Source organism: Triturus cristatus, chromosome 3_2 (assembly GCF_964204655.1).
Source record: "Triturus cristatus chromosome 3_2, aTriCri1.1, whole genome shotgun sequence".
NCBI classification, from domain to species: Eukaryota; Metazoa; Chordata; class Amphibia; order Caudata; family Salamandridae; genus Triturus; species Triturus cristatus.
The window spans coordinates 149,833,770-149,846,914 of NC_140584.1; positions in this window are offsets into that span (position 1 = coordinate 149,833,770).

Sequence of the window (13,145 nt, forward strand, 5' to 3'; positions counted from 1 at the left end):
GCAAGGGCGACTTATACAACTCATTAAGGACCCCAAAAATCCTCTTCGATACAACGATATCTTGGTAGATGCTGGCCAACTTTATAGTTTAATTGCAAGAGCACCAACTTCAAGTGATCCTGGAGCATTTGTGCTAAATCGCGTCATATCTATGGTATTCAACGATCAGGAATTGGCTAACAGCAAAGGAACTGGTCAAAGAAAGCATTCGAAGGATAGAGGCTTGAATGAAGAGAAAGTTTCTGCTTGCAGAGGTATGTTTGGATGTATTGTGTATATATATATTGAACTAGTTAACCTTAGTGTATTCCTTCTTTTTTATCCATTGAAAGTGTTTAAAGGATACTTGCCAATAGCAAAGTCCTGTGTGTACTCTACAAGAACCACCACCACTGAGGGGGATTGAGGGGAAATCAAAGGTAGTATTTTGAGTCAGTGGGTTGCAGGTGGTAAATGGAACTGTGAGGACACTGACTGAAGGATATGCTCATGACAGAAATCAATTGACCTGACTGTTCCCACCTATTAATGTATATTTTTAATGTATCCACTTTTATATTTATTCTACAGAATTTGTTTGGGCGCTTTGCAAGGAGCACCACTGGAAAGTCCCAAATAGTGACCAGCGTATCTTTAACAACAAGTGCACTAATGCAAGACGGAAATTTTCACCACATCAAACTTTATAAGCTTTGGTAATATTTGTCACGTTTCTCTAAATCTAGACTGATAATTTGATAGACAATAACTTTATTCAAATGTGATGGAGACACTTTTACCACTGATGTGCTTATAAACTTTAATTCATATAGCAATATATCTAAAAGTGAAAATGCCAAGAGACGGACCGGTTATATTTGTCACTTTTTAAAAACCTGTTCTGATAATTTGGTAGACTATAACTCCATTCAAACATCTGATGTAGACATTTTTACTAATAATGTGGTTTACAATCTGCAAGTTTCTTCTGTCAATAAAAAGTCATCTCACATGTCACCTGCATCTCCTTCAGAGCATAAGTTAATGGCATAAAAGCCTTGTACAATGTGTTTAGCAAATTGTTTTTCTAAATTATACCATTAATAGAGTATGGGGGAAAATAAACACAGGCGTTAGAACAGTTAAGCTTTTATCTGGCGACTAATTCAATTTTGTACAATTGTTCTTTTGGATAATATGAAAACAAACAAATGTTCCATACACATCATAAAATGTTTGCTGATTGTATAACTGATGAGTTTGTAGTCCGCTTATAATCATTGACTCAAAACATGTAACAAATAAAATTTAGTTTGAAAGGCCCATAAGGCATCGTTAAGAGCCCTGTGCAAGCTATCAAATCAATCACATTACTATAAATTAATCGGAGTGAATGTAACTAGTCTTCAATTAACATTCACTTTAAATTCTGCTAGTCTTACTTGAGTCTTCACAATCATTGCCGTTAGTATTCAGATACTGCTCACAAAGAATACCATTAGTCTTCAGATATTGCTCACAAAGAATACCACTAGTCTTCAAACAGTGGTCACTATCAATGCGACTAGTCTTCATTTTGCTCTTGGAATAGCAGAAGAGCTGCAAATAAACCCTAACGGAATACTACTAAGCTTCAAATACTATTCTTCTAGAATACTACTAGTCTTCTTTTAGCAATCAATTGAAGTGTTCATCATGTATTTGAAGGGTAGTTGAGTAGAACTAGTATTCCCTCATTTGCATATTTCGGCTTGTGGGCATACTACTTAGTCTTCATGCATACTAAAAGAATACTACATTTTAATAGTAAATGAATACCACTGTAAATACTGAAATCACACTAAATGAAGAGCTTCCATTTTGGTGAGGGCATTGCCTATCTCAAAACCACCTGGTTTTGCAAGGGGGGACTCTTGGGTTTTTGGCCCGGTGCACGGCGGCCAACTAGGGAAACCTACCAAACCCATACATTTCTGAAATTTAGACACCCGGGGGCTTCCAGGGAGGTATGGCTTGCGTGGATCCCCAACGTTTCCTTACCCAGAATCCCCTGCAAACCTCAATTTTAGCTGAAAAAAGCACTTTTTTCACACTTTTTTGTGTGGGAAACTTGTGGCATCACCGGGCTCACTCAAATTTCACACCTCCCAGCGTTCCCCTGGGTCTCCCGGTAAAAATGGTACCTCACTTCTGTGGGAGGCCCAAGTACCCGCGACAGGCAAGGGCCCAAAACGTAGTGATGCGACATCAACATTGCCTATCTCAAAACCACCTGGTTTTGCAAGGGGTCTCTTGGGTTTTTGGCCCGGTGCACGGCGGCCATCTAGGGAAAGCTACCAAACCCATACATTTCTGAAAACTAGACACCCGGGTGCTTCCAGGGAGGTATGGCTTGCGTGGATCCCCCAACGTTTCCTTACCCAGAATCCCCTGCAAACCTCAATTTTAGCTGAAAAAATCACTTTTTTCACACTTTTTTGTGTGGGAAACTTGTGGCATCACCGGGCTCACTCAAATTTCACACCTCCCAGCGTTCCGCTGGGTCTCCCGGTAAAAATGGTGCCTCACTTTTGTGGGAGGCCCAAGTACCCGCGTCAGGCAAGGGCCCAAAACGTAGTGATGCGACATCAACATTGCCTATCTCAAAACCACCTCGTTTTGCAAGGGGGGTCTCTTGGGTTTTTGGCCCGGTGCACGGCGGCCATCTAGGGAAACCTACCAAACCCATACATTTCCGAAAACTAGACACCCGGGGGCTTCCAGGGAGGTATGGCTTGCATGGATCCCTCAACGTTTCCTTACCCAGAATCCCCTGCAAACCTCAATTTTAGCAGAAAAAATCACTTTTTTCACACTTTTTTGTGTGGGAAACTTGTGGCATCACCGGGCTCACTCAAATTTCACACCTCCCAGCGTTCCCCTGGGTCTCCCGGTAAAAATGGTGCCTCACTTGTGTGGGAGGGCCAAGTACCCGCGACAGGCAAGGGCCCAAAACGTAGTGAGGCGACATCAACATTGCCTATCTCAAAACCACCTGGTTTTGCAAGGGGGGTCTCTTGGGTTTTTGGCCCGGTGCACGGAGGCCAACTAGGGAAACCTACCAAACCCATACATTTCTGAAATTTAGACACCCGGGGGTTTCCAGGGAGGTATGGCTTGCGTGGATCCCCAACGTTTCCTTACCCAAAATCCCCTGCAAACCTCAATTTTAGCTGAAAAAAGCACTTTTTTCACACTTTTTTGTGTGGGAAACTTGTGGCATCACCGGGCTCACTCAAATTTCACACCTCCCAGCGTTCCCCTGGGTCTCCCGGTAAAAATGGTACCTCACTTCTGTGGGAGGCCCAAGTACCCGCGACAGGCAAGGGCCCAAAACGTAGTGATGCGACATCAACATTGCCTATCTCAAAACCACCTGGTTTTGCAAGGGGGTCTCTTGGGTTTTTGGCCCGGTGCACGGCGGCCATCTAGGGAAAGCTACCAAACCCATACATTTCTGAAAACTAGACACCCGGGGGCTTCCAGGGAGGTATGGCTTGCGTGGATCCCCCAACGTTTCCTTACCCAGAATCCCCTGCAAACCTCAATTTTAGCTGAAAAAATCACTTTTTTCACACTTTTTTGTGTGGGAAACTTGTGGCATCACCGGGCTCACTCAAATTTCACACCTCTCAGCATTCCCCTGGGTCTCCCGGTAAAAATGGTGCCTCACTTGTGTGGGAGGCCCAAGTACCCGCGACAGGCAAGGGCCCAAAACGTAGTGATGCGACATCAACATTGCCTATCTCAAAACAACCTGGTTTTGCAAGGGGGGTCTCTTGGGTTTTTGGCCCGGGGCACGGCGGCCATCTAGGGAAACCTACCAAACCCATACATTTCTGAAAACTAGACACCCGGGGGCTTCCAGGGAGGTATGGCTTGTGTGGCTCCCCCAACGTTTCCTTACCCAGAATCCCCTGCAAACCTCAATTTTAGCTGAAAAAATCACTTTTTTCACACTTTTTTGTATGGGAAAGTTGTGGCATCACCGGGCTCACTCAAATTTCACACCTCCCAGCGTTCCCCTGGGTCTCCCGGTAAAAATGGTGCATCACTTGTGTGGGAGGCCCAAGTACCCGTGACAGGCAAGGGCCCAAAACGTAGTGATGCGACATCAACATTGCTTATCTCAAAACCACCTGGTTTTGCAAGGGGGGGTCTCTTGGGTTTTTGGCCCGGTGCACGGCGGCCATCTAGGGAAACCTACCAAACCCATACATTTCTGAAAACTAGACACCCGGGGGCTTCCAGGGAGGTATGGCTTGCGTGGATCCCCCAACGTTTCCTTACCCAGAATCCCCTGCAAACCTCAATTTTAGCTGAAAAAATCACTTTTTTCACACATTTTTGTGTGGGAAACTTGTGGCATCACCGGGCTCACTCAAATTTCACACCTCCCAGCGTTCCCCTGGGTCTCCCGGTAAAAATGGTGCCTCACTTGTGTGGGAGGCCCAAGTACCCGCGACAGGCAAGGGCCCAAAACGTAGTGATGCGACATCAACATTGCTTATCTCAAAACCACCTGGTTTTGCAAGGGGGGGTCTCTTGGGTTTTTGGCCCGGTGCACGGCGGCCATCTAGGGAAACCTACCAAACCCATACATTTCTGAAAACTAGACACCCGGGGGCTTCCAGGAAGGTATGGCTTGCGTGGATCCCCCAACGTTTCCTTACCCAGAATCCCCTGCAAACCTCAATTTTAGCTGAAAAAATCACTTTTTTCACACATTTTTGTGTGGGAAACTTGTGGCATCACCGGGCTCACTCAAATTTCACACCTCCCAGCGTTCCCCTGGGTCTCCCGGTAAAAATGGTGCCTCACTTGTGTGGGAGGCCCAAGTACCCGCGACAGGCAAGGGCCCAAAACGTAGTGATGCGACATCAACATTGCCTATCTCAAAACCACCTGGTTTTGCAAGGGGGGTCTCTTGGGTTTTTGGCCCAGGGCACGGCGGCCATCTAGGGAAACCTACCAAACCCATACATTTCTGAAAACTAGACACCCGGGGGCTTCCAGGGAGGTATGGCTTGCATGGATCCCCCAACGTTTCCTTACCCAGAATCCCCTGCAAACCTCAATTTTAGCTGAAAAAATCACTTTTTTCACACTTTTTTGTGTAGGAAAGTTTTGGCATCACCGGGCTCACTCAAATTTCACACCTCCCAGCGTTCCCCTGGGTCTCCCGGTAAAAATGGTGCCTCACTTGTGTGGGAGGCCCAAGTACCCGCGACAGGCAAGGGCCCAAAACGTAGTGATGCGACATCAACATTGCCTATCTCAAAACCACCTGGTTTTGCAAGGGGGGTCTCTTGGGATTTTGGCCCGGTGCACGGCCGCCATCTAGGGAAACCTACCAAACCCATACATTTCTGAAAACTAGACACCTGGGGGCTTCCAGGGAGGTATGGCTTGCGTGGATCCCCCAACGTTTCCTTTCCCAGAATCCCCTTCAAACCTCAATTTTTGCTGAAAAAATCACTTTTTTTCACACATTTTGGGGTGGGAAAGTTGTGGCATCACCGGGCTCACTCAAATTTCACACCTCCCAGCATTCCCCTGGGTCTCCCGGTAAAAATGGTGCCTCACTTGTGTGGGAGGCCCAAGTACCCGCGACAGGCAAGGGCCCAAAACGTAGTGATGCAACATCAACATTGCCTATCCCAAATGACGCATCACTACGATTTGGGCCCTTGCCTGTCGCGGGTACTCTGGCCTCCCACACAAGTGAGGCACCATTTTTACCGGGAGACCCAGGGGAACGCTGGGAGGTGTGAAATTTGAGTGAGCCCGGTGATGCCACAAGTTTCCCACACAAAAAAGTGTGAAAAAAGTGATTTTTTCAGCTACAATTGAGGTTTGCAGGGGATTCTGGGTAAGGAAACGTTGGGGGATCCACACAAGCCATACCTACCTGGAAGCCCCCGGGTATCTAGCTTTCAGAAATGTACGGGTTTGGTAGGTTTCCCTAGATGGCCGCCGTGCACCAGGCCAAAAACCCAAGAGACCCCCCTTGCAAAACCAGGTGGTTTTGAGATAGGCAATGTTGATGTCGCATCACTACGTTTTGGGCCCTTGCCTGTCGCGGGTACTTGGGCCTCCCACACAAGTGAGGCACCATTTTTACCGGGAGACCCAGGGGAACGCTTGGAGGTGGGAAATTTGAGTGAGCCCGGTGATGCCACAACTTTCCCACACAAAAAAGTGTGAAAAAAGTGCTTTTTTCAGGTAAACTTGAGGTTTGCATGGGATTCTGGGTAAGGAAACGTTGGGGGATCCACGCAAGCCATACCTCCCTGGAAGCCCCCGGGTGTCTAGTTTTCAGAAATGTATGGGTTTGGTAGGTTTCCCTAGATGGCCGCCGTGCACCGGGCCAAAAACCCAAGAGACCCCCCTTGCAAAACCAGGTGGTTTTGAGATAGGCAATTTTGATGTCACCTCACTATGTTTTGCGCCGTTTCCTGTCACGGGCACTAGGCCGACCCACACAAGTGAGGTACCGTTTTTCTCGTAAGACTTTGGGGAACGCGGGGTGGGTGGAAATTTGTGGATCCACGCAGATTCCGGAACTTTCCACAACAGAAATGTGGGGAGAATGTGTTTTTTTTGACAATTTTTTAGGTTTGCAAGGGATTCTGGGTAACAGACCCTGGTGGCAGGCAGTCAAGTCACCCCATCCTGGATTCCCCTGGGTGTCTAGTTTTCAAAAATGTATAGGTTTTCTAGGTTTCCCAAGGTGCCCGCAGAGCTAGGGTTCAAAAACTACAGCTAGTCATTTTTCCAAAAAAGGGTCATTTTTCACTGCGAAATTGAGGTGTGACCAGGTTGCGTTTTGCGCCGTTTCCTGTCGCGGGCACTAGGCCGACCCACACAAGTGAGGTACCGTTTTTCTCGTAAGACTTTGGGGAACGCGGGGTGGGTGGAAATTTGTGGATCCACGAAGATTCCGGAACTTTCCACGACAGAAATGTGTGGAAAATTTGTTTTTTTTGACAATTTTTTAGGTTTGCAAGGGATTCTGGGTAACAGACCCTGGTGGGAGGCAGTCAAGTCACCCCATCCTGGATTCCCCTGGGTGTCTACTTTTCAAAAATGTATAGGTTTGCTAGGTTTCCCAAGGTGCCCGCAGAGGTAGGGTTCAAAAACTACAGCTAGTCATTTTTCCAAAAATTGTCATTTTTCACTGCGAAATTGAGGTGTGACCAGGTTGCGTTTTGCGCCGTTTCCTGTCGCGGGCACTAGGCCATCCTGGATTCCCCTGGGTGTCTAGTTTTCAAAAATGTATAGGTTTGCTAGGTTTCCCAAGGTGCCCGCAGAGCTAGGGTTCAAAAACTAGAGCTAGGCACTTTGCAAAAAAAGGGTCATTTTGCATTGTGAAAATGTGGTGTGACCACGTTGCGTTTTGCGCCGTTTCCTGTCGTGGGCACTATGCCTACCCACACAAGTGAGGTACCATTTTTATCAGGAGACTTAGGGTAATTCAGATTTGTAAAGGAACTGTTATTATCTATTGACTTTCCATGCATTTCTGCTTTCCAAATGAAAGATATTGTGTAAAAAAGAAGTCATTCTAAAAAATGACTGATAATGCTCATGCTAGTATGAGTATTCCCAATTTCAGAAATGTGCAAATATCTACTGTTACTAAACTCTATATTTTGTTCCCATTTCAGAAATACATAGGTGTCTTTCATACCGATTTTTCCATGTACACTTTTTTACAGAATAATTACTATATACCCGGTACATAATAAAAAACCATTGCAATTTACTACTCAGTTTTTGGCTCTGGGTTCGTCGGGTTCTTGGTGAACCTACAAGTCCTATATATCCCCACAACCAGTAATGTCCAGCGGATGCAACGGTATATTGCTTTCAAAGAGCTGTCATAATTAGAAGAAGTTACAGGTGAAAACGTTGACACAAAAGGCTGTTTTTTTCAACTAAATTTCAATTTATACTACATTTAACTGTTTGTTTCTATAAAAAAACCTTGATGGATCTACACCAATGACCCCTTGCTGAATTCAGAATGTTGTCTTCTTTTCGAAAATGTATAGCTTTCCAGGATCCACTATTGCTTTTGTACCCATTTCTGCCACTAACTGGAAGGAGGTCAAAAGCACAAAAAATAGCAAAAATAGGCTATGTCCCAGAAAAATGCCAAAACTGTGTAAAAAATGTTGGGTTTCTGACAAAAGTCAAGTATCCCCGAAAAGCTGGGAAAATGGTGATTACAAACCCACAAACCCTTTTTTGATAACATTTGCAGGGAAAAAACCCAGATGCTTTCATTTGCAGCCCGTTTTTCCAATTTTTCCAAAAAACCCCAAAATGTTGCTGTATTTTGGCTCTTTTCTGTGACCCCTCCAGGGGAATCCACAAACCCTGAGTACCTTTAGAATCCCCATGATGTTTGAAGAAAAGGACGCAAATTTGGCGTGGCTACCTAATGCGGTCAAAAAGTTACAGAGGCCTAAGCGCGCACTACCCCAAATAGCCAAAAAAAGGCCTGGCACAGGAGGGGGAAAAGGCCTGGCAGCGAAGGGGTTAAAGATGCTTACAGTACACAGAAACATCCCATCCACAGGGCACCCCACCAGTAACTGACACAGTGGAGTTCTGGGGCTAAGACACTCTAGCAATGCCAAGATTCTTAGAATACATGAGATTCTAAAATAGAACCAGCTTAAGACTAAGGCCCTGCAGCAGCAGGTTACATATCAAATACCACACACCTTCCCCCCAACGCATTTTGAGAAAATATAAAAGAAAAAAAAAACAAAGAATATTCAGGCCATAACAAAGTCATGCAATGCTTCAGGAACTTTACAGACACGTGAGCTCCTGCCCAAAGGTGGCTAAACCTCAGGGTGCACCATAGGGACGTCCGGTCTGGTTTGAACACCAGGACGCATGACAGCAATCCTGCCAAGTTTCCATATACGGCCGTCATCAAGTTTGTCCGCGTTCTGGAACAACTTTATCACTTTGAAAGGCAGGGAGTATCTAGAGGCACCAGAATTTTGCGGATATTGCACTCTCACACTGTCACCCATGCGCACATCAGTGTGCAAAACAGCGTGCCTTACATCAAAGTTCTCTTTCCTTTTGATGACCTTGAGATCTTGTGCCACGGGCCAAGTGACTACCTTAGAATCCTCAACACCATCTCCTTTATCTGTCATCCAAGATTGAAACATGTAAGTGTTAGGACTCCTCCCCCTAAATAGTTCAAAAGGTGTTCTACTTGTAGTAGAGTGGGGAGTTAGTGGGTACCCCATCACCCTCTCCAAAATCTCTGCCTTCCAGTACTTGCCCTGGGCTTTGGCAAGTTGGACAGACTCCTTTAGTACCCTGTTAAACCTCTCTATCATTCCGTTGGTTTTGGGATGGTAGAGGGTGCAATGCTTGTGCCTAATACCCCTCTTTACCAAACATTACTCCATTTCATTCGGTAATAATTGAACACCATTGTCTGTTAGGAGACATTCAGGGAGCCCTTCCCTGCTGAAGATGCCCTAAACATTTTACGACATCTCTCGTCTTAACGCTTTGTGTGACTTGGCCTCCAGGCCATCTCGATTACATGTTCATCAGAACGAGAACATATGACTGGCCAGATTTGCTGGTCACTGCGTGTGGGAGTATCACGTATGACCATGGGTCGGACTCTTGTCTTGTACACCTTGTCACACCATTACACTCCATGCAATCCCTCACCACACATTCCACATGAACATCAATCCCCGGCCACCAAAAGTGCAAACGGATCCTTTCTTTAGTTTTAGATATAACTTGGTGTCCCTGATGAGCTAATTGCATTCTTTTCATTCTAACCTGTGAAGGGGAAACAAGTTTGGTGCCTCTCCAAAGCAAACTACCACTCACAGATAGTTCATCCTGTACATTCCAGAACTTGTGGACTTCTTCACTTAAATTTCTTATGCTGGCCCATCCCTCAGTCACTATTATACACACCTCACAGACCACTGCACCGTTCTTCATCACTTTCCTCCATTCCTCCTCACTGATGGCTTCCTCCGTAATCTCACACACTTTGTAGTCATTGTCCTCCCACAACTGTTCTGGGTTGTCAGATACACAACCAGTTTGACAGCTGCCCAGATGAGAAAGGCAGTCAGCGACTTTGTTTTCAGCACCGGGTATATAATCTACAATAAAGTTGTAGTCCTATAAGGCAACTACCCACCTAAAAATTCAGAAGGAGACGGCATCCAAACTTTTCTTACAAAACAAGTATTTTTAAGGCTTGTAGTCAGATTGAACCACAAAGTAATTTCCCCAAAGAAACTTCTTTAACTTTCTGATGGCCCAAAGAAATGCACAAAGTCTCTTTCTCAATCACAGAATATTGTACCTCAGGACATATAAGCGCCCTAGAAAAAAACATGATGGTCACCTCCTTGCCATCCTTCACTTGTTTGAGCACCGCACCCAACCCCTTGTAACTAGCGTCCGTAATAAATATAGAGTGGTCAGCGGTATCAAAACTCTGAAGGGAGGGCGTGCACCTAAGGGCCTTCGCAATATCCACAAATTCTGTTCAACATTGAGGGGACCATAAGAACTTCACCCCTTTTTTCAACAGGGTCCTCAATGCAAAGGTGCGACAGGCGAACTGTGGTACAAACTTGTTGTAGTCAAGTCCAGTGAAGTCAGAGGCATTTTTATAGTGCAACACATATCACTCCAAAGAGTCTCATGGCGCTTGCAGCGGCTCTGGTGTGGAGTGACAGAAGAGAATTACTGGTCAAACAGCCATGTTTTCAGCTTATTCCGAATGGGGATGTATCGTAGGTCTACAGGCAGTTTGTTCCAGGAAGCCGGGGCTAGATGCGAAAAAGATCTACCACCTTGTCTAGTTGTGTATATTCTGAAGGGAGTAAGCAGAGACTTGGTACTGGACCTGAGTGCCCTCTGAGGCTTGTACCAGCAAAGGTTTTTGGACCAGTATTGTGGACTTTTCCCATAGAGATACTTATGCGTAAGACATAGAACTTTAAAGAGAATAAGCTTTCTCACTGGGCGCCAGTGTAGAGCTCTGGGATATGGGGGCGAAGATGTTCGATGAGACAGGTTCAAGATCAATTTAGCCGCAATATTTTGTAGAGTCTGCAATTTATTTAATGAAGTTTCATTAATGGACTGCAAAAGTGCGTTTCCATAGTCCAGTCGATTGGTAATAAGACCCTGAATCAAAGGTTTTCTTGCTTCCAAGGGGATCCATTTAAAAGCTTTCCGCAATGTGCGCATTATTCTGAAGCATGAACTAACAATATGATTAACCTGGGCCCTCATGGGCAATTGATTGTCCGTGTGAAAACCCAGATTGCGAACCACCTCTTTGGGGACAGGACAGGTGCCAAGATCGGAAGACCACCAGTCAGGCCACCAGTATTCAGGCGCTTTCCCAAAAAGCATAATCTCAGATTTAGTACAGTTCAATTGAAGATGGTTACTTTTTATCCACCTGTTGACGTGGGACATGCAGTTTTTAACCCCTTCAGTGCCCGCCCCTTTCCCCGCCCTGTGCCGGCCGTTGTATTAGCGGGCGGGGTTTATGACGAGCTGGTCTCGTCATGGGCACAGCGCAACCGCGGCCCATGACGAGACCAGCTCGTCATGGGCATTGAAGAGGTTAAAACGTACCATGGTTTCATTCGGGTCAGGACCCAGTATGACTATGATGATGTAGTACTCAGCCATCCCCAAAAATGTGGCTACATCGTCTCTGGAACTGTGGCACTGTGAGATCTTCATTGGTTTTCACAAGGTGGTCCCTAGGCTTAGCCACTTCTGTTGTCAACTTGTGGCCTAAGTACTCAATTTCTGAAATATTAAACTTGCATTTATTTTAATGCAAAGTTAAACCTCAGGCTTTAAACCTCTCCAGGACCGACCTAAGCCTATCATCATGTTCCTACGGGGATGATCCTAGACTAAAACATCATCTTGGTATATCTTAACCCCAACAGCCCATTCAATACATCCTCCATGGCCCGCTGGAACACGGAGGGCGCAGAAGTCAAGCCGAAGGGGAGCCGGGTAAACTTATAAGTTTCGAACGGAGTTATAAAGGCCGTTAAGTTTGTGGAATTATCATCAATTTTGATCTGGTGATGTGCATCCTTAAGATCTAACACGGAGAAAACCATGGCACCTTCCAACTGTGTCAGCATTTCAGTGATATTTGGGTGGGGCTACCTGGTTAAGGGTGTGAAGGTCCACAACCAATGGAGCTTACCAATCACTTGCTTCCTTCTCCACAATGATGCCCTCATTCTTCAACTTCTCAAGTTCTGTGTGCATGTACTCCCTCAAAGCTAAGGGCACACTCCACACCTTGCAGGTTACAGGGGTGGCATCAGTTTTAAAAGAGATTCTATGGGTATACCCCAAGAGACACCTCAACCTTTTGCGGAACATTTGCTCAAATTCGCCCTGCAAGTCGCACTTCGGATCACACTTAAAGAGGTCTCCTGAGACAACATCCACAGTGGCCTTATGTGGGGAAATATCTCTGAGGACTATGCAGGGATCCCTGCCAGGAATCAAAAATCCACCCAGGTCAACTTGATGGCCTGGTCTGATGATACTATCACCTCTGCATGAGATGTATACCTTCCCTGCTGTCAGCCTACCTTTGTAATTGATGTCACCCGCAAAGTAGCCAAACAGCTTTATGGGCTGGCCACCATAGGACAGAGGCTTGATATCAGGTTTGAGAACCTTCACTTTCCCTTTTAACGTTTTATCAAAGAAAACTTTGGGGATCAGTGAAATATTTGCACCTGATTCAAAAAGCATAATGATTCTATTACCATTCACCTTGACTTCGTCTATAGGGCTCTTACACTTGTGTTGTCCAACCTGTAGTACTATCTCCCCGCAATGTAACTCATCATACTCAGAATCACTCTCACTTTCTAGGGAAACTTCTTTCACATGTTTGTCTTTCTTGATTTTCTTATCCCTGCAGCCCTTGGCTAAATGGCCTATCCCCCCGCAATTGTTGTCGTCACCAGTGTGAAGAAGTACAGAAGGTCCAGGAGTGTACAAAATCAGGACTCTTTATTAAAGATGCTTCCAGTACACTGAAACGATCC